General features: G+C 41.0%; 1 protein-coding gene across 1 annotated transcript in view; it reads right to left on the reverse strand.

The window, feature by feature from the left end:
• The window catches only part of Pka-C3 (Protein kinase, cAMP-dependent, catalytic subunit 3), a 472,558-nt gene that overhangs the window by 228,496 nt on the left and 221,112 nt on the right, over positions 1-22,950 (reverse strand). The window lies entirely within an intron of this gene.

Consider the following 22,950-nt stretch of genomic DNA (forward strand, 5'->3'; position numbering starts at 1 on the left):
ATTTTGTCGGGTAAATACCAAATGTATCACCAGAGATCTTTTACATGCCGACATCGTACGCCATGGAGTGTCGAATGGACTTTTTTCCGCCCTTCAAAAATCCGACTACCTCTGCCGAGTTTGAACCCGCTATCTTGGGATACGGAGGCCGACACTCTACCACGGATCCACCTGTTAGCTCTAAGAAAGCATTATAAACTTATTTTTCCAGAAAATAAAGTATGGGTAAAGTATGTAATGAAGCAAACTTACTCGATTGGTAAGGCTTAATTACTCTCCATTATAACTCCACGAACCATTTGCCTGACTACATTGGCTTTCATATACATTGCTCTTAGGGGCTCTTTGTGAAGTTTTAAAGATCAATTCAGACTGCTTGGGAGCAATTTACTCGACAAAAGTATGACCGACTTAATTTGTGTACGCTATTTTCTAAACGTCAGAGCTGGTGCACTCAACTATTTTTCCTTCAAGTCTCCAGTTTACTGGAGCTCTAAAGATTTTACGATGCAAAGTTAGACCTGAATAATTAAGAAGTGAAGGATTCATTCACGTCATATGTAAGAATCATATAGTAGGTTTTGTGATTTCGGCAGTTGGAGAACACTAAAACGATTTTATGTTTTGGCAGTGCACCTAACTCGTAAAATGAAGTTCTGTTATAAAATCTCGAGAAATTTCCCTTCTACTACAATAAATTAAGCAAATCATTTAGACAAAATAGCACGAAATGCCGGAGAAATTTGAAGTATTTTATATGTAAATATTAAACACTCAAATGCAACTTACCGATGTATAGTATTTTCTTCACTTGTTATCTGTTTTATGTTATACTATCCAATTTTGTTTGCCGGCGACGATATGATAGGAAATGTCTAGTAGCAGGGGCCTTAATTTAGGAACGGCCTCGGCCTTTGTCCGGTATAAAAATGAGAAACAAAGGAAAACCATTTTAAGGGCTGCCGGAGGTGAAATTCGAACGTACCATCTTGCAAATGCAGGCTTATAGTTACACGTCCGTACCACGTATCCAACTGGATCGGTGATGTACAGTACAATGTCATGGATCATGATGGTTATGAAAGTTTGAGCTTTCCTCAATAAGTACTCAGACCCGTGTGCTTACTTTGTGTGTTGACCCTTTTTATGACATGACACTGTGCTCTCTTTACTGGCAGGGGCTAGATCGTTCATCGACTTACAAGGATATTGTCAAAACATAAAGCAAAAGGTATCTGAAAGAAAACATTTTTCTCCATAAGGTGTCAGAAACCAGGTGAGGAACTCAACCACAAACACTTAGAACGTCAGTTTTGGCCCTATGCCACTCACTCCGCGGGAGAAAATGTCAGTCTAGTTTGGAATAAGTCCGTCCATACAAAATAGGTTGACATTCATCTTTACGAAAGCTGCAGTCGTTAATGACTGCCTGAAATCCACTCCTATTAGGAATATGCCTTGCTCCTGGTAAGATCTGAAGAGACAGCCACGAACAGCGAAATATTTGAAGCATCTACAATAGAGCACGCCCATTCTTTGGGTATCTCCCTGACTCACCGAGGCGCAAATCTAGGGAAATCTTCCTCCGAACCACCACCAATCTTGAAGAGAAAACAGATATTGCCAGGTCCAAAAGTAACTCTCTGAATCTCCCTTAAATTGGATGGAACTTTTGGTCACAAGGAAAATTGGTTAATATGGAAAGTATTCAATAGACTTCCAACAGGATTTGGCAGCGTTAAGCTGAATTTTTGAAAATGGGTTTTGTCATCTGATACATCCTTCGGCGATGGAGGGGAGCAACTCACAATTCAACTCCTTTGTCAGAGTATCTTGTGTCCGTCAACTGCACCATGGAAGACCTAACCTCAGCTACCCCTAATGCTATTGTCGTCGCCCGCTACATTTTACTAGTAATACTAGTAATACAAGACTGTACCCATTATGCCTTATAACATTCTGTAGATATTCTTCAGTTTATAATTTGTAATTAGTGTCGCGTAGCTGTGAGCTTGCATTCGGGAGATGGTGGGTTCGAATCTCACCGTAGCCAGCCCTGAATATGGTTTTCCGTGGCTTCCCACTTTCACATCAGGAAAATATTGGGGCTGTGCCTTAATTAAGGCCACGACCACCACCTTCCCAATCCTAGCCCTTTCCCATCCTCGCGCCGCCGGGAACCTTCGAAGTGTTAGTGCGACGTTAAACAACTAGCGAAAAGAAAATAATTTGTCATTAGGTCTCTTTAATTTGTGTCTTTGTTTAGAGTAGTACAATAGCATCTCTATATTTAAGTATGTGAGATATGTCCGTACAAAGTGGTACTTCTAAAACGAATAAAGAAGACTAGTAGGGGGTATTATAGCAGCGTGATACAAATACAACTGGTTTAAGTCACGTTCTTTTAGTTCGTGTCCCACGTCAAACTAGAGGGCTCGTGTCTATGATCACGATATCAGCAGTCACGTACAACTACAAGCTTGCTTAGATTTTTTTACTAATGTTTTACGTCGCACTGACACAGACAGGTCTTATGGCAGCGATGAGATAGAACAGAGCTAAGAGTGGAAAGGAAGCCCCAGCATTTGTCTGGTGTGGAAAACCATCACCAGGGCTGCTGATTGTAGGATTCGAGTCCATTACCTCCCTACTGAATGCTCACAGCTTTGAGACGCAAACAACGTAGCCAACTCGTTCAGTCTTGCTTAGAATGACTTTCATGGATCAAAAGAATAAATATGATATTATTTTGTGTTTACAACATATGATAAAAAAAAAACCAAATCACAGGGAAACTTTGTTTCACGAAGATTTGGCTCTGCTTCCTCAGAAGTGAACCTTGAGTGTTCTGAAGAAGCGGGCCAAAGTCTACACACAGCAGGAAGTTTCCATGCAGTTTGTCTTGTTTCTCATGGCATGAACCTAGGAAAGAATATTATGTCCATACGATTATTTGCTTGCTTTGCGCTACTGATTCGTGTATTAGTAATTATTTTGAAGTTAGATTTATTAACTGTGCCAAAGAACCAAAAAAATGAGTACATCCCGGTACTTTCATGGAGTCATCGTACAGAAAAATTATCTGGGGGAAATATTATCCCTTATAGATCGTCTTTTAGTCTCTGATAGATGGAATCGAACGTTGTAATCAATCATTCAGGCAATGAAGTATGAAATATCTGAAGATCGCGCATTATGCGGTGTATCATCAAAATAGCTCCTTGGTTCTCATCCAGGTGACCTCGCACACCTGGTAATTCACAAGAGACTGTCTAACCTGGGATTTACGGCCTTGTGGTCCAAATGTCACACTAATCTCTAACTCCCAAAATTTATAATCGAGTAAAATAACAGAACCATTTGATTTTGCTTACTGCACTTCTTGATTTAAAAAAAATGTTTGGGTGAAAATCTGAGTACAAACACAAGCCAAAGGAAAGAGCAGAATGTCAAACATTTTTCGTCTAGTCAATATTCGGAGGTTTATCTACACTTTGCCAATAAAAGGATGAACTCGTATCCTTTCAGAACGACTTTTAAACATTAACTACAAATAGACATAAATGCTGCTTGTCACTTTCCTAACATAACAAAGCTTACCGTTGTACAGGATTATGGGCAGAGCGTGCCTTAGTCAAATAATAATAATAATAATAATAATAATAATAATAATAATAATAATAATAATAATATTGGTTTAATGCCCCACTAACTTGTTCTACGGTTTTCGTAGACGCCGAGTTGCTGGAATTTTGCCCACGACAGGTTTTTAGCGATACGAGGCTGGAATACATGAGCACCTTCGAATAAGTACCAGCGCACTGAGCCGGAATCGATCCCGCCGTGCTTCGGAAGCCACCGGTCTACTATATGATCCAATCAGCCACACATAGGAAAAATGTGTATCAAAAATTAAGACAAGAAATATTGTACCGGGCGAGTTGGCCATACGGTTAGGGGCACGTAGGTGTGAGTTTGGATCCGGGAGATAGTGGGTTCGAACCCCACTGTCGGCAGCCCTGAAAATGGTTTTCAGTGGTTTCCCATTTTCACACCAGGCAAATGCTAGGGCTGTACCTTAATTAAGGCCACGGCCACTTCCTTCCCACTCCTAGGCCTTTCCGATACCATCGTCGCCATAAGACCTATCTGTGTCGGTAAGACGTAAAGCAAAATTATTATTTTTTAAATGCATTGCGAAAGACCGCAGCACGGGACGAGGTCTGTATTTTCTCATGTATATGTCACACTAATTTCTTCCGAATATTCGAGATTAAAAATCGGGCTGCGAGGTACAGTGGGAGCCTCTGTGGAGTTGCCGGTTATTCTGAGGAGACCTAGGAGAAAGGAGACAAACTGCTCGACTAAGTGGTATGTTCCGAGCTGTCGGTGGAGAGATGGCGTGGAATGACATTGAAAATGAAAACCTACAACCTGTTTTCCAGTCTTAGACCGGGTCAGGAATGTAATGAATGAAACATATATAGGCTAGTATTACAATGGGGTCGCCACTCCCAAGGTGATTATTAATGACTGATAGATGCAATGAAATGATAATGGAGAGTGTTGCTGGAATGGAAGATGACAGGGAAAACCGGAGTACCAGGAGAAAAACCTGTCCCGCCTCCGCTTTGTCCAGCACAAATCTCATATGGAGTGACCTGGATTTGAACCACGGTATCCAGCGGTGAGAGGCCGACGCGCTGCCGTTTGAGCCACGGAGGCTCGCCGGAATCACATTAGTAGACGGAAAATTTTGAGTGATGTTTTTAAACGTGGGAAAGCTCACAATATGGAGATAAAGTTGGAATTCAAGAGAATAAATTGGGGCAAATATTCGTTTATAAGAAGAGGAGCTACGGATTAGAAGAATTAACCAAGGGAGATGTTCAATAAATTTCCAAACTCTTTGCAATTATTTAAGAGAACACTAGGTAAACAACAGATAGGGAATCTGCCACCTGGGTAACTGCCCTAAATTCAGTTCAGTGGTGATTGATTGATTGATTGATTGATTGATTGATTGATTGATTGATTGATTGATTGATTGATTCATTCATTCTGCGATAAGCTTCTTGTACAGCAGTAACTCATCGGTTTAGTGCGTTTCATGGCTTCTGAATTACATGCCGAACAGCGTATTTTTGCGTGCTGTAGATTTTTAAATCTAATTTTCACCGAAAGTTTGAAGATTCATGAGGATGAATTGCGGTGTGAACAGGAACATCACACTACAACGCTGAGGGAGAGCATTTTCAACACTTGCTGTAATGAGGTAAGTTCTGTTTTTCAATCTGACTATCTATTCATCGACGTCAATGTGTTTTCTACGGGTATACGTGAAGGTTGTGACGGCGACCGCGCACTCGTTTACCGACACGGGGCATACAGGAAGGACGACAAGCCTTGCGAGATTCACTCTTTGTATGCAGAAGTTAGTATACCGAACTTGATTAGAATTATATTACTTCATAAAAGTAATAAAGTCTCACGCTCAAGACGGTCCGTAACATGTTATTGGATATTAAAGTATTAACATATGTAGGATTCCATTCGTACAGAATACGCTTCCCTGCAGTTACCGCTTCCATTTCACTGCACAGAAAAAGAAGAAAAAAATAATATTAGGCTTTCTACTAGAACTCGTCATGTTATACGCATATTCTTTATTTGCGGGTATACATGAAACTATTTATTATGTTATTGGCTTTATGTCCCACTAACTTCTTTTACGGTTTTCGGGGATGTAGAGGTGCCGGAATTTAGTCCCGCGGGAGCTCGTTTACGTGCCAGTAAAATACATCAATACGAGGCTTTTTTATTTGAACACCTTTAAATACCACCGGACTGATAAAGAAAAACAACTAATTATTGAATATTAACGTACTTCTTATAAACGAACCCATAACTTCGACTCACCTACTGTGATATAAAATTCTCGGCCCGTGGCACGATTACCGTGTTTTTCTACAAAATGAGATCAGTTTGCATATTTATGTGACGCATGAAGAAAAAACTTGATATGAAATATAAGCGGGGAATATTTTTCTCCCTCAATTCCGTAATTAAAAAATTAAGGTGCGTCATATTCGTGAGGTAGATAAAATTTATCCTGTTTGATTTTGTGGCAGGGCATGTACATATCATAGAATATTTAACTTTCACGTCTTAGATCCATTCAGCGGTTAATATTTTTTGCATCATACGGCAGCCGTATAAGTGATGTATTTCGTTTTCTCCTAGTCTATTATTCCCTTCCTAGGAGCATCAAGCCTAGACTGACTGAGGAGGCATTTGCATACTTGAGTCGATCAGAGCGACCTTCTTCAACTGCCAACTACTAGTCAGCAACCTCAATTAACACACTGCAGACTGATTAATCTACCTTCGATTTTAAAGCCCAGCTGCAAAGAATCCTAGAAGGATTTTTATCGTTACCTATGCATTTGTAGAAAAAGTCAAACATCAAAGCTCCTAGTATCTCCTTTATAGGCTATAACAGATTTTTTTGGAAACATGTGCATGAATCATATCCTGTGGCATTCTAATGTACGTTGTTGCTTGTGGTGTTTATTGTTTAAAGGGGCCTAACATCTTCGTCATAGGGCCGGTAATGTATGTTCTAGTGTCATTAGTTATCTCTAGTTCACCATCATCCTTAACCGCACGCGAAGGAAATTTACATGCAGTTCATTTCCCCACGTATTTATTTATTTTGTACGTAGTCCATTCTCAGAATTGTTAAGTGTAAAAAAAGAAAAAAAGACTGAGAGCCCTAACTTCGACACAAATAAAGGCATTAGCTATCTACCTACGTAGTGTACCAGAGATATTGTTTTATTGAGTTCGTTCTGCATATCATTCTATTTCGCTGGTCTGAGTAGCTCAGGCGTGCAGTGATCAACTGCTGAAGGAAGGAATGAGGGACAAGACAGTCAAAAAAGGGGCACATTACATAATTTTGGGGGACAGATACGTTTTTAGCTGTAATTTTAAAACGGCAACAATTTTAACATTTTCAAAAGCACTGTGTTGAGTTTTCTTTTCACCAAGAGTACTTCCATTTAAGTAATATCATCTTTATTATACAACTTTCCAGTCTGTGGGTTGACGAACCTTAATATAAATGAAAATATTCAAAAGTCTACAAATTCTAAAATATTAATATAAATATTGGACATTTTATAGCATAAATGTTATCACATTTTAAGAAATTGGGAATTAAAGGAAAAATACATATTTGTGGCACTTCTTAGTTTTATCAGTTATATGAAATACTTTCCAACAACACTTGTTCTATTTTTTTTTTTTTTTTTACGATTTGTTTTACGTCGCACCGACACAGATAGGTCTTATGGCGACGATGGGATAGGAAGGACCTTGCAGTGGAAAGGAAGTGGCCGTGTCCTTAATTAAGCATTCGCCTGGTGTGAAAATGGGAAACCACAGAAAACCATCTTCAGGGCTGCCGACAGTGGGGTTCGAACGTTCTAAATGTCTACCTCTAGTTATAATTACTAATTACAGAAATACTGAAAACCTCAATCTAAGTACAACTACTGCATAATTATTTATCTTCCTTGAAACGTATTCATCGGCACTTCTTGCATAAGCCGAAATATCTTTGTCATTCAGCACATCCGGAACGCTTCTCCAAATATGCTAAAATCTGCTTCTTTGCACTTTCAAAGATCATGCTGTTAGTAACGGTTACGTTACGTTCAGTTGAAGCTAAATGGCTGGACAGTTGCGTATTGTGTACAGTGGCTCCATACGCATATGGAGTCGCTGTGGACATTCGCGCCGATGACAATAACACGACAATTCGTTCAGACAGAAAACGAGACAGTTGCGAGACGTTTACAAAATACCTTAAAATGCGCGACGGTTGGTCACCCTACTCAGGCGGTACAGTGCTGACCTCCTTAGCTCAGAGTAGTGGGTTCGATCCTGGCTCAGTTCGGTGGTATTTGAAAGTATTCAATAATAATGCTATTGATTTTATGCCCCACTAACTACTTTGACGGTTTTTGGATACGCCGAGGTCCCGAAATTTTGTCCCGCAGGATTTCTTTAACGTGCCAGTAAATCTACACGAGGCTGATGTATATTTGAGCATCTTCAAATACCACGGGAATGAGCCAGGATCGAACCTGGCAAGTTGGGGTCAGACGGCCAACGCTCTACTGTCCGAGCTACTCAGCCTGGCTGAAGGTGTTCGAATACGTCAGACGTGTATGGATATATTTACTGGCACGTGAAATACTTCATGAGGGACAAAATTTCGGCACCTCGTCATCTCATCTCGTCATATTCTATATGTTATATTTACACCCATGTAATTGAATGATATGTATTTGTTCTATTACGTGGTTTTCAGTAAGAATTTCAGTTCTGAGAATTGGAAGGAAAAAAGAAATAGCCACCTTGAATTTTGCGTTCCCTTATGTTACGGACGGCTGTCGGAAGTCAAGAGGAAGAGGTGCCGGGTTCATTGTACATGCCAAAATTATAGATACGTTGTAAGAATGTAAATAGTGATATAATTGATGTACGAGTATACAGCAAAGAACTGCTCCCATCGGACAGTGCCGGAAATGGCGTTACGGAGCGACGACCGGAAGACACGATTTTCTCGGCTGCAATTGCAGCAACAATAAAGGTTCGCGGCTGAGCATGGTTCCTGCCAAGTGGCCGAACAATGCAGGTAACACTTGTGCGCTCAAGGGAGGAAGAAGTAGTTAACTTCTAACTTGTAGACCATTTCACCTGCCAACGTGGTCGTGAAGACTGGCAAAGGAATCATCTGAAATATGCTGTTGAGAAGCAGAATAAAACTGAGCTTTATAAAATATTGCCGGGCTGAGTGGCTCAGACGGTTGAGGCGCTGCTCTTCTGACCCCAACTTGACAGGTTCAATCCTGGCTCAGTCCGGTGATATTTGAAGGGGCTCAAATACCTCAGCCTCGTGTCGGTAGATTTACTGGCACGTAAAAAGACCTCCTGTGAGACTAAATTCCGGCACCTCGGCGTCTCCGAAAACCGTGAAAAGTAGTTAGTGGGACGTAAAGCAAATGACATTATTATTATTATTATTATTATTATTATTATTAAATACTAACAAACCGTCCCGGCTTCCCACGGGAGCAATTTTGAGTTTATGGAGACAGGCCTTAAAAGATTTCCTTATAGGTGACATTAGACATCTTCCTCCTGATGTATGTTCAATCACTCTGAAAGAGAATGAGCACATGTTACACATGTTAAGGTGGAAGTTCCTCGCAGGTGAACTTTTTGCAGAAATCATTTAATTTGTAGGGACGTAAAAGAACTCTTGCGGAACAAAATTCCGGCATTTCGGCGTCTGCGAAAAACCGTAAAAGTAGTTAGGGGCACGTAAAACTATTATTAAAAATAATTGAACCTATAGGTATGTTTTTATGGGTATCCATGAGGTTTGCATCTACATCGGAGTTAAATATATTTTCAAAACAATTAAATTCCGCCAAAATATTGCATGCGAGGAATGTACAACACCATGCACTTTGAGTGACTGTACGTATGTGAGTACAAATTTTCCTAGGCCCTTCCGGCCGCCTGTCTGTTAGATCGCTTCTTTCCCCTGTCGCAGTAATTAAACCATTCCTGCACTTTCAGTGAAACGACGATAATTTCTAATATTTGTAATATTTTCATATTACATCATTTAAAATTTATTTCTTACATTAATAATATTTTTGTGGTGAATAAATAATATATACCGTTAAGGATTACGTGATGTCAAAATATGGTTTCTAATTTTAAGACTTTTTTGAAACACTTATTGATACCAAGTTTTGTAGATAGATATGTACCGTCGAGGGCATTTTTGTAGAGTTTTTTATGCTCAAAAATGCTTACATACAGGAAAGCGTTCGGGTGGCCGTTATTTCCTTGACTTTCTTCACTACGCCCTCCCTTTTATCGTAGATTATTTTATATAGTAGTAGTAGTATTTATTTATGAACAAACAGGCTTTCCGCCCCATTACATGTTCACAAAGCAATAAGACACAATATTAATAATTATAATATAAAAAAAAATAATAATAATAAAAATAATAATAAAATAATGATAATAATAATATAATACATAAAAATAAAATAATGATAATAGAGATAATAGGAATAAATAATAACAAAAATGATAACAATTCTGTAGCAGTCCTCGGCTCGAGGATCCAGCAAACTCATCACTTGTCCTTATGCCTACAGCAACTTTCGTCACATTCCTTTTCCCTGACCTACTCCCGATCAATACCAAAACATCGACAGTCAGCACTTACATTCTAACCAGCCATAACACAAACAAAAGTCCTCCACGTTCACAACAATAAATAACACAATCCTAACCCAGCAGAAAATCATAATAACTTACAATCAAATTTCAACACTGGTCTCCCTCCACACTTACCTTAAATACCACTTTTATTTCAATGCATTACTACCTCTCATGTTGCAACTTGACCATTATTTAGCCATGCTTGATCTCATTTTAAAACCCAAGCCATGCTCAGCATTACATTTGCTATCGCAACCACCACTCATTCCGTGTCCTTGTGGATTCAGCACATACGTCATCTTCATTGTCCTCTAACTTACTCTCTGTCCAAACCATAACAACCAACATTCCGCAATTGCCCTTCAATCCATCATACACTACATTTACCAACCCGCACTTAATACAATCATCTCTCCAACTCCAAAAGTTTCAGCAATAAATTAAACCATCTCATTACCAAACCATCTTCGCCTATACCAACACTTCTCCCACACCACATTTTTTTTTTTTCCGATAAATCTAAACTAATTCAGCAATAAATAAACCATCTACATACCAACTCCCGGATTCAGCTACCACCTCTTATCCACACTTTCCATTCCAGATCCACCTCATATACCTTCCACAATACACCACTAAATCTAAATTTACAACATCTCAGATTTACAAAATAACACCGCTTAACACCGCTTCTCACCATATTTCGACCATAGTCCTCAATAACTGCGACCATTTTATACCACCACTTCTCCAACACCTCATTTCAGCAATATGACACATCTTACCTTAATCGTATCTAGATACCAGGCCATCTTCACCTTAAAATACCAAACACTCATATACCATCTCTTCACCAACACCACATTCCAATCTCTACCATCCAAAACTCTTGTCCCTCTTAACACTCACTTAGTTAGCATTAAATAAACCTCCTACCCAACCAAAAGCTAATACAGCTACCCTTCAATACCAACACATCGCTTCATATACCACCTCTCAATCTCATACCACACTATCATGCTATCCTCTCTCTTATATACATCAACAATAAATATACCACTTCACCATTGTCACATTTCGGCCTTCACAAATAATTACCATCATAACCTAATAAATTTACAGTGAATAACAATTACTGACATATCGTAAGACTTACCAATCAGCGTCAACTCCAAATATCACAATAAATATATCACTTCACCCTTACCACGTCTCAGCCTTCACAAATTATTTACCATATTTCAGTCTTCACAAATAGTTACCATCCTAGCCTAATAAAATTACAATGAATAACAATTACTGACATATCATAAAACAAACAGACCATGCCATCCTGTCCTCTTACCCAACTCCCCTAACTAAATACTCAGTCCCTATATACACTAAACCATTAAAATTTTAACCTACTATCTCCTTCCCTTATACAGATAACTATTCTACCCCCCTATTCCCCTGCCCACCCTCTAACTCACTCTCCTTCATTTTACTCTCGCAGGCCTTTTTTGTCGCACAAAAATACCTGTTCAATTCACCCCCTTTTTCCCATTGTTTAAGAATCCATCTCAGTATTGCGTTCTCATCCCCTCTCCCCAGTACTTCCCGATTCTCGGCACTCAATAATCTATGTCTTAACCCCCTCGTTCCCTCACAGTCTCTTAGCAAGTGAAACTCATCATTCACATCTCCACAAAGTACACACCTTGTCTTATCCCTGCCCTGTAACCAGCCCTTATTCCTTGGCAGACCTAAAAGCCACCACATCATCCCATATCGATTTGACCTATCAACGTATCTAATATTCAACCCTGCTATCTCCTCTATTTTCGTCAAAACAATCAGCGAATTTCTTAGTCTGCTTTCCCCCAATAATTTCTGCCTATGGATATCCCTAATTCTCCTTTCTAGTATTTTCATCCCTCTCACTTCTGTCTTTGACCAAACCTCCCCCCACAGGTGCCCTAATCCTATCCTCTCTAAATATCCTTTTATTTTTTCTAACCATCCCCCCTTATACATGCTCTTAAATTGCTGTACATATGCAGCCTGTAAAACTCTCCCACCTTCCTGTCTTTTTAAATTCATCCAATATCTAACTATTCTTTTCACACCCTCTGATTCCAAATCCTCCCCACACATTAATTCCGCCCCTACGTTTGCTGTACACCTCGGTAAGCCCATCACTAACTTAGCAAAACTACTAACAATCTTTCTTAGTTCCTCTCTTTTTTCATCCAGCCCCCAAACTTCTGCTCCGTATAATACCCTCCCCACTATTACCGACCTGAACACGAGTCTCAGTGTTTTATAACTGATCCCCGGGAACTTGAGTAGCAAATTTCTGACTGAGGCTAAGGCTGCCAAGCCTCTATATTTCATTCTTTTGATCTGGTCACTCCAAGTTCCTTTATCATTAAAAATAACTCCTAGATATTCCAGCTTCCTTACCTGTTCCAATCTTTCTCCCTGTATTACCCAATTCCCTTCCATCTTTCTTCTTTTGTTCACCTGTACTATCAATATTTTAGACTTATTTCCATTAATTTTCAATCCCCATTTCCTCGCAAATAGCATCACTGACTCTAAGGCCCTATTCATCGCCCCTGAAGTTAACGTCATCAATAACACATCATCCGCAAATATCAGTCCTGGCACTTCCAAACCATTAATTACCGGTAGCCCAATTTCCTGCCCCAAACCCCTCTAAAATATCGTTTATAAATAAAATAAACAGTATGGGCGATAACTTGCAACCTTGTTTTAAACCCACCTTGGACTCCAATGGTCCACTCATTCTCTCTTCTCCCAATTTTACACAAAACCTGACGTCCCTGTATATTCCTTCCACTGCCCTCAACATCTTCTCCGAAATCCCTAGCCTACCTAATTTCTCTCGTAGGGCCTCTCTATTTACCTTATCAAAAGCTTTCTCAAAATCTATTGCTGCTACATAAACCGTACTTCTATTCATATTCTTATACTTTTCTAAAATAGTCTTTACTATCATTATATTATCCACTGTTCTTTTCTTTTTCCTAAATCCCCCTTGGTAATCTGTCAAAATTCCATTTTCTTCCGCCCACCCACTTATTCTGTTCGCTAGCACCCCCGTATATATTTTACTCAGAGAATCCAACAGAGATATACCCCTATAACTGTTCACATCGTTCCTACTACCCTTTCCCTTGTATATAGGGCATATAATTCCTGTTTCCCATTCCCTAGGGTAATTTCCTCCCTCGAATATCCTATTGAATAGTTTCACCATGCCCTCTATCATTATCTCATTTTTACTAATTTCCTTCCAAAACTTATTATTTATACCATTACACCCCCCGGCCGACTTCGCTCTGGCTCTACTTATCACTCCCCGGATTTCCTCTCTTGTGATTTCTTTATCCAAGTCATAAATTGCCACTCCCCTATTACTCCAAATTACTTCTTCTCCCGACCCTCTCCATCTATCACCCCCCTTTTTTCCTAGTAATTCCTCGAAGTGCCTGACCCATTGCACTTCCTCAATACTCGTTCTCTCCATTTTCCTTCCACCCTTAATAATTCTATTAATCTTATCCCAGACTCTCTCAAAATTGTTAGTCTTGCAGTCATTATTTATGGCTTCCATTTGTTCCTCTAACCACGTCTTTTTTGTCTCAGAAATTTTCTTTTTATACTCCTTCCTCAATCTACAGAAAAACTCCCTTTCTTGGCTTCCACCTTTCCTTCTATATTCTCCTAAAGCGTCCATCACCCTCCTCCGCAATCCTTCACACTCCCTATTAAACCATTCTTCTCCCTCTTTCTTATTTCCTTTTCTAGCTTTCACCTTCTGCGCTATCATCTTTATTGGATGTAGCAACAATTCCAAGGCTTTATCAGTATCATTCTCTTCTAACGCCCCTTCCCACCCATATTTCAGAAGATGTAACTCCTCCTTTACTACCCTATTCCAATCCCGGCCTACCTTCTCTGTCCATTTGTACTTATTATAACCCCTCCCTCGTTTATCCTTTGTCTCATTTTCCTTCATTGTACGCTTCTCTACCTCTCTTTTCAGCATAACCCTCACCGGGAAATGGTGTGACTCAATCCAATCTCCTATTTCCATACTTACAACTTCCTCAATCATCCCTTCCGAGCTCAGAACCATATCTATCACACTACCCCCTTTCTCCGTAACATATGTCAATTTCCCCGTCCTGTCACCCTCTATCCACCCATTCAGAATATACAAGTTTCCCACAGCACACATCTCTAGGAGCTTCTCTCCATAACTATTTGTAATTTTGTCCTCACTCCTTCTGCTTTCTAACAAACACATTCCATCCTCCCTACTATAAATTGGGCTCTGTTCTCCTATTCTCGCGTTCCAATCCCCAAATAACAACATATCCTCCTCCCCTGGATACATTCCCCTTATCCTACCAATATCCACCAATAACTCTTCAAAAAAATATTTATTTGCATATTCTGAATTACTAGGATGACAGTAAACAAAAGCTAGATTTATTTTCTTCCTCCGTCCCTCTCTCTCTCCCAAATTCAATCTCAGCCATATGGTTTCCATCATATCGGTCTCTATATCCTCTACTCTTTCACTAATTTCTTCCCTAATTAGAACTATCATCCCTCCTGGTGCTCGTCCCTTATTCCTCTCTTTTCTTCTATATTTATATTTTATCTCAAACCCCTTCCATGTAATCTCCCTCCCTGTTTCCAACCACGTCTCTAAGAGTGCCACAACATCGAAACTTTCAATTACTTCCCTAACTTTCTTGTTTCCTAATTTGCTCCTTACTCCTTCAATATTCACACATCCTATCTTCCAAAATTGTTATAACTTTCCCTCCCTCCCTTCTAGGTCTCCCACTCTATTCTTACTTCTAGTATTTATCGACCTCTCTCCCTCTGTATCCTCCATCCCTTTACGTACTTTTCCCCATATGTCTTTTAAGCTCTTACTCCTGACTTTACTCATAAGTTTTTTACCTTCTTGTCGATCTGTCTCCTCTTGACCTTTCTTTTTCGCTACACCACTGCACCCTGCACTCACCTCTTCTTGCTGCTCACCCCCACTCTCCCCCTCACTATTTTGGACTTCTGAATCCATCTCCCTTTGTCCTTTCTTACTCACTGCACCACTACACTCTCCTCTCCCAGTTTCTTGCGGTCCACTCTCACCGTCCACTTCACTATCTTGGTCTTCTGTCTCCCGGCTGCACTGCCCATTCTCTTCCGAGATGCCCTGCTCTCCTGCCACGTCCCTCCTCCTCTTCTTTTCTTCTTTCTTCTTCCCATCTTGCCTTGACCTCTCACCACTCTCAACCCTCTCGTTTTCGTCCATTTCCTTTAGCTTAGAAACTGAATGAACTCTGACCCATCGCCCGTTCGTCACCTCCAACCTCAGACCTCTTATTCGGGCCTTTAGCCCCTGGTTCCTCGCTCTCCAAAGGTGCCTATTCAAGATCTTCGCGTTTTCACTTCCTTCTCTTCCCATGTCTCCTTTCACCCCTATTTTCCGCCCTTGTAAATTCTTGCTGTTTCTTAACACAGAATCTGCCCTTAGGGTTGAGAACACTGTAACCCTAATTGGCCTCCGACCTTTGATTCTACCAACTCTCTCTACATCATCAATGTCTACCTCACTAAAGTTTACCTTCATAACATCACGTATAGCTTCCACCACCTTAAATATCAGCTCAATCTTGCTCTCTCTCGCCCCTTCCTCAATTCCATATAAAAATATGGCTTTTTTCAATCTCTCCTGCCTGTACCCCTCCGCTTCTTTCTTCATCTTCATCACCTCGTCTTTCAGATGCTTCACTTCCCCTCTCAATAACTCGATTTCTTTCTCGTTATTGACCACTCTCCTGCTCGATTCCTCTGTCTTCGTTTCAAGCCATTTCTTCATGTTCCCTATCTCCCTTCTCTGCTCCTCCATCATGTCCTTTATTTCCTGCACCTTATCCCATTGACACTTTTCCTGCATCACTTCACTTACAACCACCCTGAGTGCGGCCAAATCCGCTGCGCTAAATTTTCCACTGGTATTTGGGCCTGGGTTCACTTCCACCCCCCCAATAACCAGTAACACTGCTATCACTGTCACCACCAGCACCGCTTCACTCATTTTCAATCCGTCCGTCACCAATCCATTCCTGACCTCCTTCTTCTGCCTTGCCTGCCATTTCCCAATAGCGGCCCGGTACTGTTCAATGCCAACCATGATTACAGCACGCACTTCGCTACGCAACCTCTCTCCTCGACTGCTCGAGCTAGACTGATTATTTTATATAGCTCAACGTTCTTCGAGAAATGCTCTATACGACAATTAAAATCGCAACAGTATACGTTTGGTTGTTTTCAAAATTAGTTCACACAAACAGACAGGCACATGCCGGGGGACTTAATTTTAATAATAATGTTGTTATTGGCTTGAAGTCCCACTAACTACTTTTACGGTTTTCTGGGACGCCGAGGTGCTGGAATTTAGTCCCGTAGGTATTATTTTAGGTTGCCAGTAATTCTACCGACATGAGGCTGACGTATTTGAGCATCTTCAAATACCACCGGACTGAGCCAGGATCGAACCTGCCAAGTTGGGTTCAGAAGGTCAGCGCCTCAACCGACTGAGCCAGTCAGCACGGCGGATTTAGTTTTATAACATGTGTATAACTGTATATACCTGTATACAGTATAATATCTACTGAAAGAAAGGATAAAAATGGGTGGCAGAACACGGCTGCAGTATTAAATATCCTTTCAAGCCTAATACGGGACAATTCTGAACTACTATGGAACATTGTTTCGAGCCTGAACTGTCCACAGACAGTTAAATGTGGGTATTGTGAAATGCTTTTTTCTTCCATCGGAGCCTTGTCAACGATCTAGATCTTAATTGTGTTTCACAAATTAGTACGTCGTTTTATGTTCCAGTTTGCAACTTAATTTGCCCTAATTTAATTACAAACGTTGCCATTGATGCTTTCGCTGCCCGTACTTACAGACATGATATGGGTTTTTGGGCTTATGCCGTGTCAAGAAAATAAGGTGAAATCCTTACAAATGTTTACACTTTTAAGCGTACATTCACTATATAAAGACCGCCTGGTGGCCATGATCGCTAAGGAGACAAGTATATATGGTCTGACACCGTGGTTAGCCAGTTCGAGTCCCGTTGGTCCAAAAATACTTCACCATCAGAATGTTGGCCGGAAGGGTAAGAGAGGTTTGGTATGAAATGCCTAATCACTAGATTGCCTGCCAAAAGCCTGGATTATATTGCAAATTTCTCGGCAGTGCTCATACCGAGTGACGGAGTGAGGGCATATGACGCTGTTGATGGTAATTCGTCCGTCGGATGGGGACATAAAGCATTGAGCAGACCCCTCGGTGCTTTTCGACAGCAGTAGACACCGAATTTCACCCTCTCCCTTCCTACTCTCATATATCATGTCATTCATTTCATCTCGTTACCTCCTCAGATGAGGTTGACGTCAGAAAGGGCATCCGGTCGTAAAAATTTGCTTCGAAGATTTATTTCCCTTCATACCCGACCCCGTGGAGAAACAAGACAAGAGCTGGACATACAACCTAGCATGATTTTAAAGCTTAATACTGTCGTGGGTAACAGTTAAAGAAAACGCGGGTATGCGACAACATAATAATAATAATAATAATAATAATAATAATAATAATAATAATAATAATAATAATATCCTAGCGTCTAACATTAACGCCGGGCTGAGTGGCTCAGACCGGTGAGGCGTTGACCTTCTGACCGAAACTTGGCATCGATCCTGGCTCAGTCCGGTGCTATTTTTAGGTGCTCAAATACGTCAGCCTCGTGTCAGGAGATTTACTGGCACATAAAGGAACTCCTGCGGGACTAAATTCTGGCACCTCGGCGTGTCCGAAAACCGTCAAAAGTTGTTCCTTTTTTTCAATCGGGTTCACGTTGCACCGACACAGATAGGTCTTATGGCGTCGATGGGACAGGAAAGGCCTAGGAACGGGAAGGAAGCCGTCGTGGCCTTATTTAAGGTACAGTCCCAGCATTTGCCTGGTGTGAAAATGGAAAATTACGGAAAACCATCTTCAGGGCTGCCGAGAGTGGGGCTTGAACTCACTATCTCCCGGATGCAAGCTCACCCCTGCGCGCTCCTTACCGCACGGCCAACTTGCCCGGTCAAAACTAATTAGCGGGACGTAAAAACAATAACATTATTATGACATTAGCCACAGTCCCCTTTGTTATGTACCAATTTAACCCTCTTTTGTTTATTTGTGTTATTACCAAATAAATAGTATTTTGGATTAATTTCAAATATTCAGTTACATTGGTTACGTGCACTTTAGAGTGAATTTCTACTTGTCACAAGTGGCTGAAGGATCACTGTATGTCAACTGGTTCGGAATTCACACGTAGGTGTGCCCTAACAGCCTGATTAGCGATTCATTTGAACTAGGCGGCCATGGTTAATGAACGAAGGCATTGATTTTATTGATAAATACTTCGACAGCCATAAGTCTCCATGGTGATTTCTGACATACACGGAAACTTTTAATTTGCTTTAGTGTAACATTTAAAAAATGCTAGTTACGACAGTATTGCTCTGAAACGTCGACTTGCCAAATTTTGATAATAATCACATCCCAGAATTTGCAATGTCCATTACCGGTACCATAACGCTAGCTATAGAAAACAGTATAGTTCTATTGAAAGAATAGCAAAGCTAGTAACGTTATCTCGGAAGATTTGGACGATCTGAAAAAGTACTGAGAGTTATGATTCCTTTGGTAGCATGATCCAAAATGAAAATATTATGTTCGATCGATATTTTTAACTGTTTACGATATGTTTGAAGTCGCTATTTTAAGATGACTGACCCTGTATACAGAATGTTCGGGAAAAACGTGAACGGGTTATATGAGCGTTAGAAGGTTGGTTACACTGAGAAAGAATTTGAATTTTTTAATATATATCTCGCACTGTCATTTTATCAGCTGCTGAAGTTAGCCAATAAAATCGCTTCGCAGGCGAATTCAAATGGGCTTTGCGAGGTGATGTTGCTAAAGTTTTGCATAGTGACCGGCTTGAGAGCACCAATTGAAGGAAAGACTTCTCCAGGGGAGCAATTTGATCACGGACCTCCCAGCTGACAGAATCGTGCCATAACAAATACGCTACGAAAACACTGGCTGAAATCCAGTGTTTAATGCTGATTTATCGGCAACGCTTTCAAATTATGTATCACTATGATCAACCCTCTAACGCTCACACTCACACTCACACTCCCGGTTCAGGTTGTTTCTGTCCACTCTGTATGATATGAGTGTGCACAGGTACGTGACGTGGCTTTACGGACAGGATATCTGAGTTGAAAATATGTTGGCCTCAAGTGTAGTAGGTTACGCACAGAATAATTTCGCTCGTGTGAAAATGGCCCTTTAAACACTTGACGACCATAAAGCTGTATATGAACTCTCCATGCGAGAGAGACTCCGAGATAGCTGGGAACATCAATCATATCGCCATCTGTTTTCACCGCTCCGTTCATGACTCAATTTGCTACACATAATTTAGTAACACATGTTGCGTGATACAACTATCCTTGTTCGGAGAAGAGGTTCAATGTAGACTCTGGTTCACAGTGAGACTTTCACTAGCCAATGTTCAATTCAAAGAACACCTTGTTTCATAACATAAATCTTCCAGAAGATATCCTTCATAGAGTTTGCTGTGTTCGAGTCCATTGCGAAAGTATGTTTAAATATGATTTCGGACCCAGGAGTTAAAGTAGGTCGGTTCGCCATGTCAGGGAACAAGTTAGGTGTGACTCGCTAAAGTATGAAACTTTAAAATATTAGTTAGATAGCTTCGAAAGTCGCCGTACCATTGCAAATTTTGGACAGTCGGTAACAGGTAGATACGTAGGTCGAGTCGTAAGTCATAGCAACTATTTTTTTCTCGCGAACAGGAGATAACACGGAAAATCTAAGATATGCATATGGAAACGTACGGTATGTACTTGCGTATGATGTCACTATATGGTGTATGTAAACAACAGTGTGGGCCTAAGCATGCCCCCAAGTTCAGTGTGTGAGTGAAAGCGTCACAAAATGGAAGTCAACAAGCAGGAGCAAGGATCGTATATTAAAATAGAAGTTCCCCGCGGCAGAGATGCACGCCAATGTCATGCAGAGCTGCGGGAAGCATTAGGTGTGCATGCCATGCCCTATAGAATAGTGGCGAGGTGGGTGGAGACGTTCAAACGGGGTAGAGTATCAACTGCCGATTTGCCTCGCCCAGGCCGTCCAGTGTCCAATGACAAAGGTGTACCGCTGGCAACGCACAGTGGAAACCTTGGGTGATTATTTCGAATGTCTGTAACCAGTGAAGACCTGTCCTTTGTACGTATTCTTGTGTATTTGCTGTCTATACCATAATAAAACAATGTTTACCAATGGCCTGTGTTCTATCACTTTCCTACGAGAATCTCCTGAAGTCAGAATTTGTCTTCAGGCACTATGCATAAATACATCCCCTATATTTCCAAATGAATATCTTAGATTTTCCGTATTGTCTCCTGTTCGCGAGGAAAAAAATAGTTGCCATGACTTACGGCTCGACCCTCGTAGTTCCTGAGATCTGAAGCTAATAGAGGTGCAGATGAGGATGTAGCCAATCGGAAAAATAAAACCATGCGTGTCTTGATGATGCTTCGTCCGATTTGGTGGTCAAATGACCTCCTTATTAAAACTAAACTGGAGATCTTTAATGGGAGTGTAAAGCCTGTCTTGTTGTATGCCTGTGAAACTCGGAAGGTAGTGAAGCAACTGACAAGAAAGATCTTGAGATTCGTTAAGAAATTTCTTAGAAGTATGCTAGCCATACACTGGCTCGACAGAGTGTCCAATGAGAAACTATGGGAAAGATCACGTCAATTACCGATCGACTAGCAGATCAAAAGGAAAAAATGGCAGTGGATGTGAAGATCTAACGACAAGATCGCCAAACAAGCCCTACAGTGGAACCCACAAAGACAGATGAGAAGAGAAAGACCTAAGAGGAAGCGGATAAGATCGGTGGAAGAGGAAGGACACCAGCTGTGATATGGCTGGAGAGAGTTAAACCGTGAAGATCAAGGGCAAACAGATGGCGAAACCTGGTTTCGGACCTGTGCTCCTCTTCAGCAAATTAAAGAAATACGTAAAGCACGTAATCAGCAGCATCGTATAACGACCGTTGTGTCCGGCTCCATGGCTAAATGGTTGGCATACTGGCCTTTGTTCACAGAGGTCCTGGGTTCGATTACTGGCAGTGTCGGTAATTTAAACCATCGTTGGTTAATTCCGTTGGCACTGGGGATGGGTGTATGTGTCGTCTTCATCATCATATCATCCTCATCATGACGCGCGGGTCGCCTACGAGCGTCAAATCAAAAAGACCTGCACCTGCCGAGCCAAACTTGTCCTCGGACACTCCCGGCACTAAAAGCCATGCGCCATTTCAACGACCGTTGTTCCAATAAATCTGTTTTAGACTCCTGTCTCTAGCGAAACCTTAAAATTGGCAAGTGGTCTGGTTCGGAGCTCAGCTCATGTGGTTACCTTTTACATAAAGGCCCAGGGTTCGATTACCGGCTCATCCAAGGAATCACTGGAACGGAATTCACTCTTAACCTTTCGGAGAAGATTCGTGTTTAATACGAAAAATGAACGTGATTACGATGTTCTTGGGATATGACTTTAACTTATTGTTAGGTGGTATGCGACTGTCAGCTATCTTGAACACCCCTGTGGTGATTACTAGCAGGGATGAGCGAGTCAGAATGGTGAACTACCGGCCGGTCTGTGAACACGTGATAACCTCTGCTTCTGTTGTCCTCTTCGTCTCGTGTCTCCGTGAATTTTATGGAAAGCGAAAATAGAACACTCGCATTCTGGCCGTACCCCAAAGATACTAGATCTTAATCTCGAACTATAAAAGGACTTGATCACCTCAAAGAAGGCTGAGTGTTGAGTAGTCAGTTACGAATCGTACACTGAGAGTTCAGTGTGTGAAGCGATCACGTGAATTGATTTTGTCACTTATCGGTCTTGTCTGGGGTCGAACCAAGTGTACAGCTGTCGTGCGTTGTGATAGTCGATGGACGTAGGTTCGATCCCGTCTACATGGAGCTGCTATGTGAAGTAACTGGTACGTGCACAGCAAAGTGAAGGTGAAACTTGTCGGTCACGATTACGGAAGATCTCCCGTTCTCAGCGAGAAAGCAAGGAGAACATTACCTCACTGCCTAGGCCAACAATTGCAGCTGATTTCAGAGTTGTTGAAGACCAAACCTGCCTTTAAGGTGGATACTCAACATACGTCAACTGAGGTCTCCCAAACAAGGGTTTTATTTTATATATCCTCTCCTTACAGACCCCACGTTCCCAAATAACAATGTTCAACAGAACATAATATCCTATTTCTTATTTGCTATTTGCGTGTTGATAATTACTGTGTTATCTTCGCCAATTTGGAAGTGAATCTGGTGGTAGCATTGACAACAGATATGATCGATTCTAAGAGAAAGGATAATCTGAACTGCCCTATTAACAACTGCAGGTAGAAAAGTCTCGCCGGGC

This window comes from Anabrus simplex, chromosome 7 (genome assembly GCF_040414725.1).
Source record: "Anabrus simplex isolate iqAnaSimp1 chromosome 7, ASM4041472v1, whole genome shotgun sequence".
Classification (NCBI taxonomy): domain Eukaryota; kingdom Metazoa; phylum Arthropoda; class Insecta; order Orthoptera; family Tettigoniidae; genus Anabrus; species Anabrus simplex.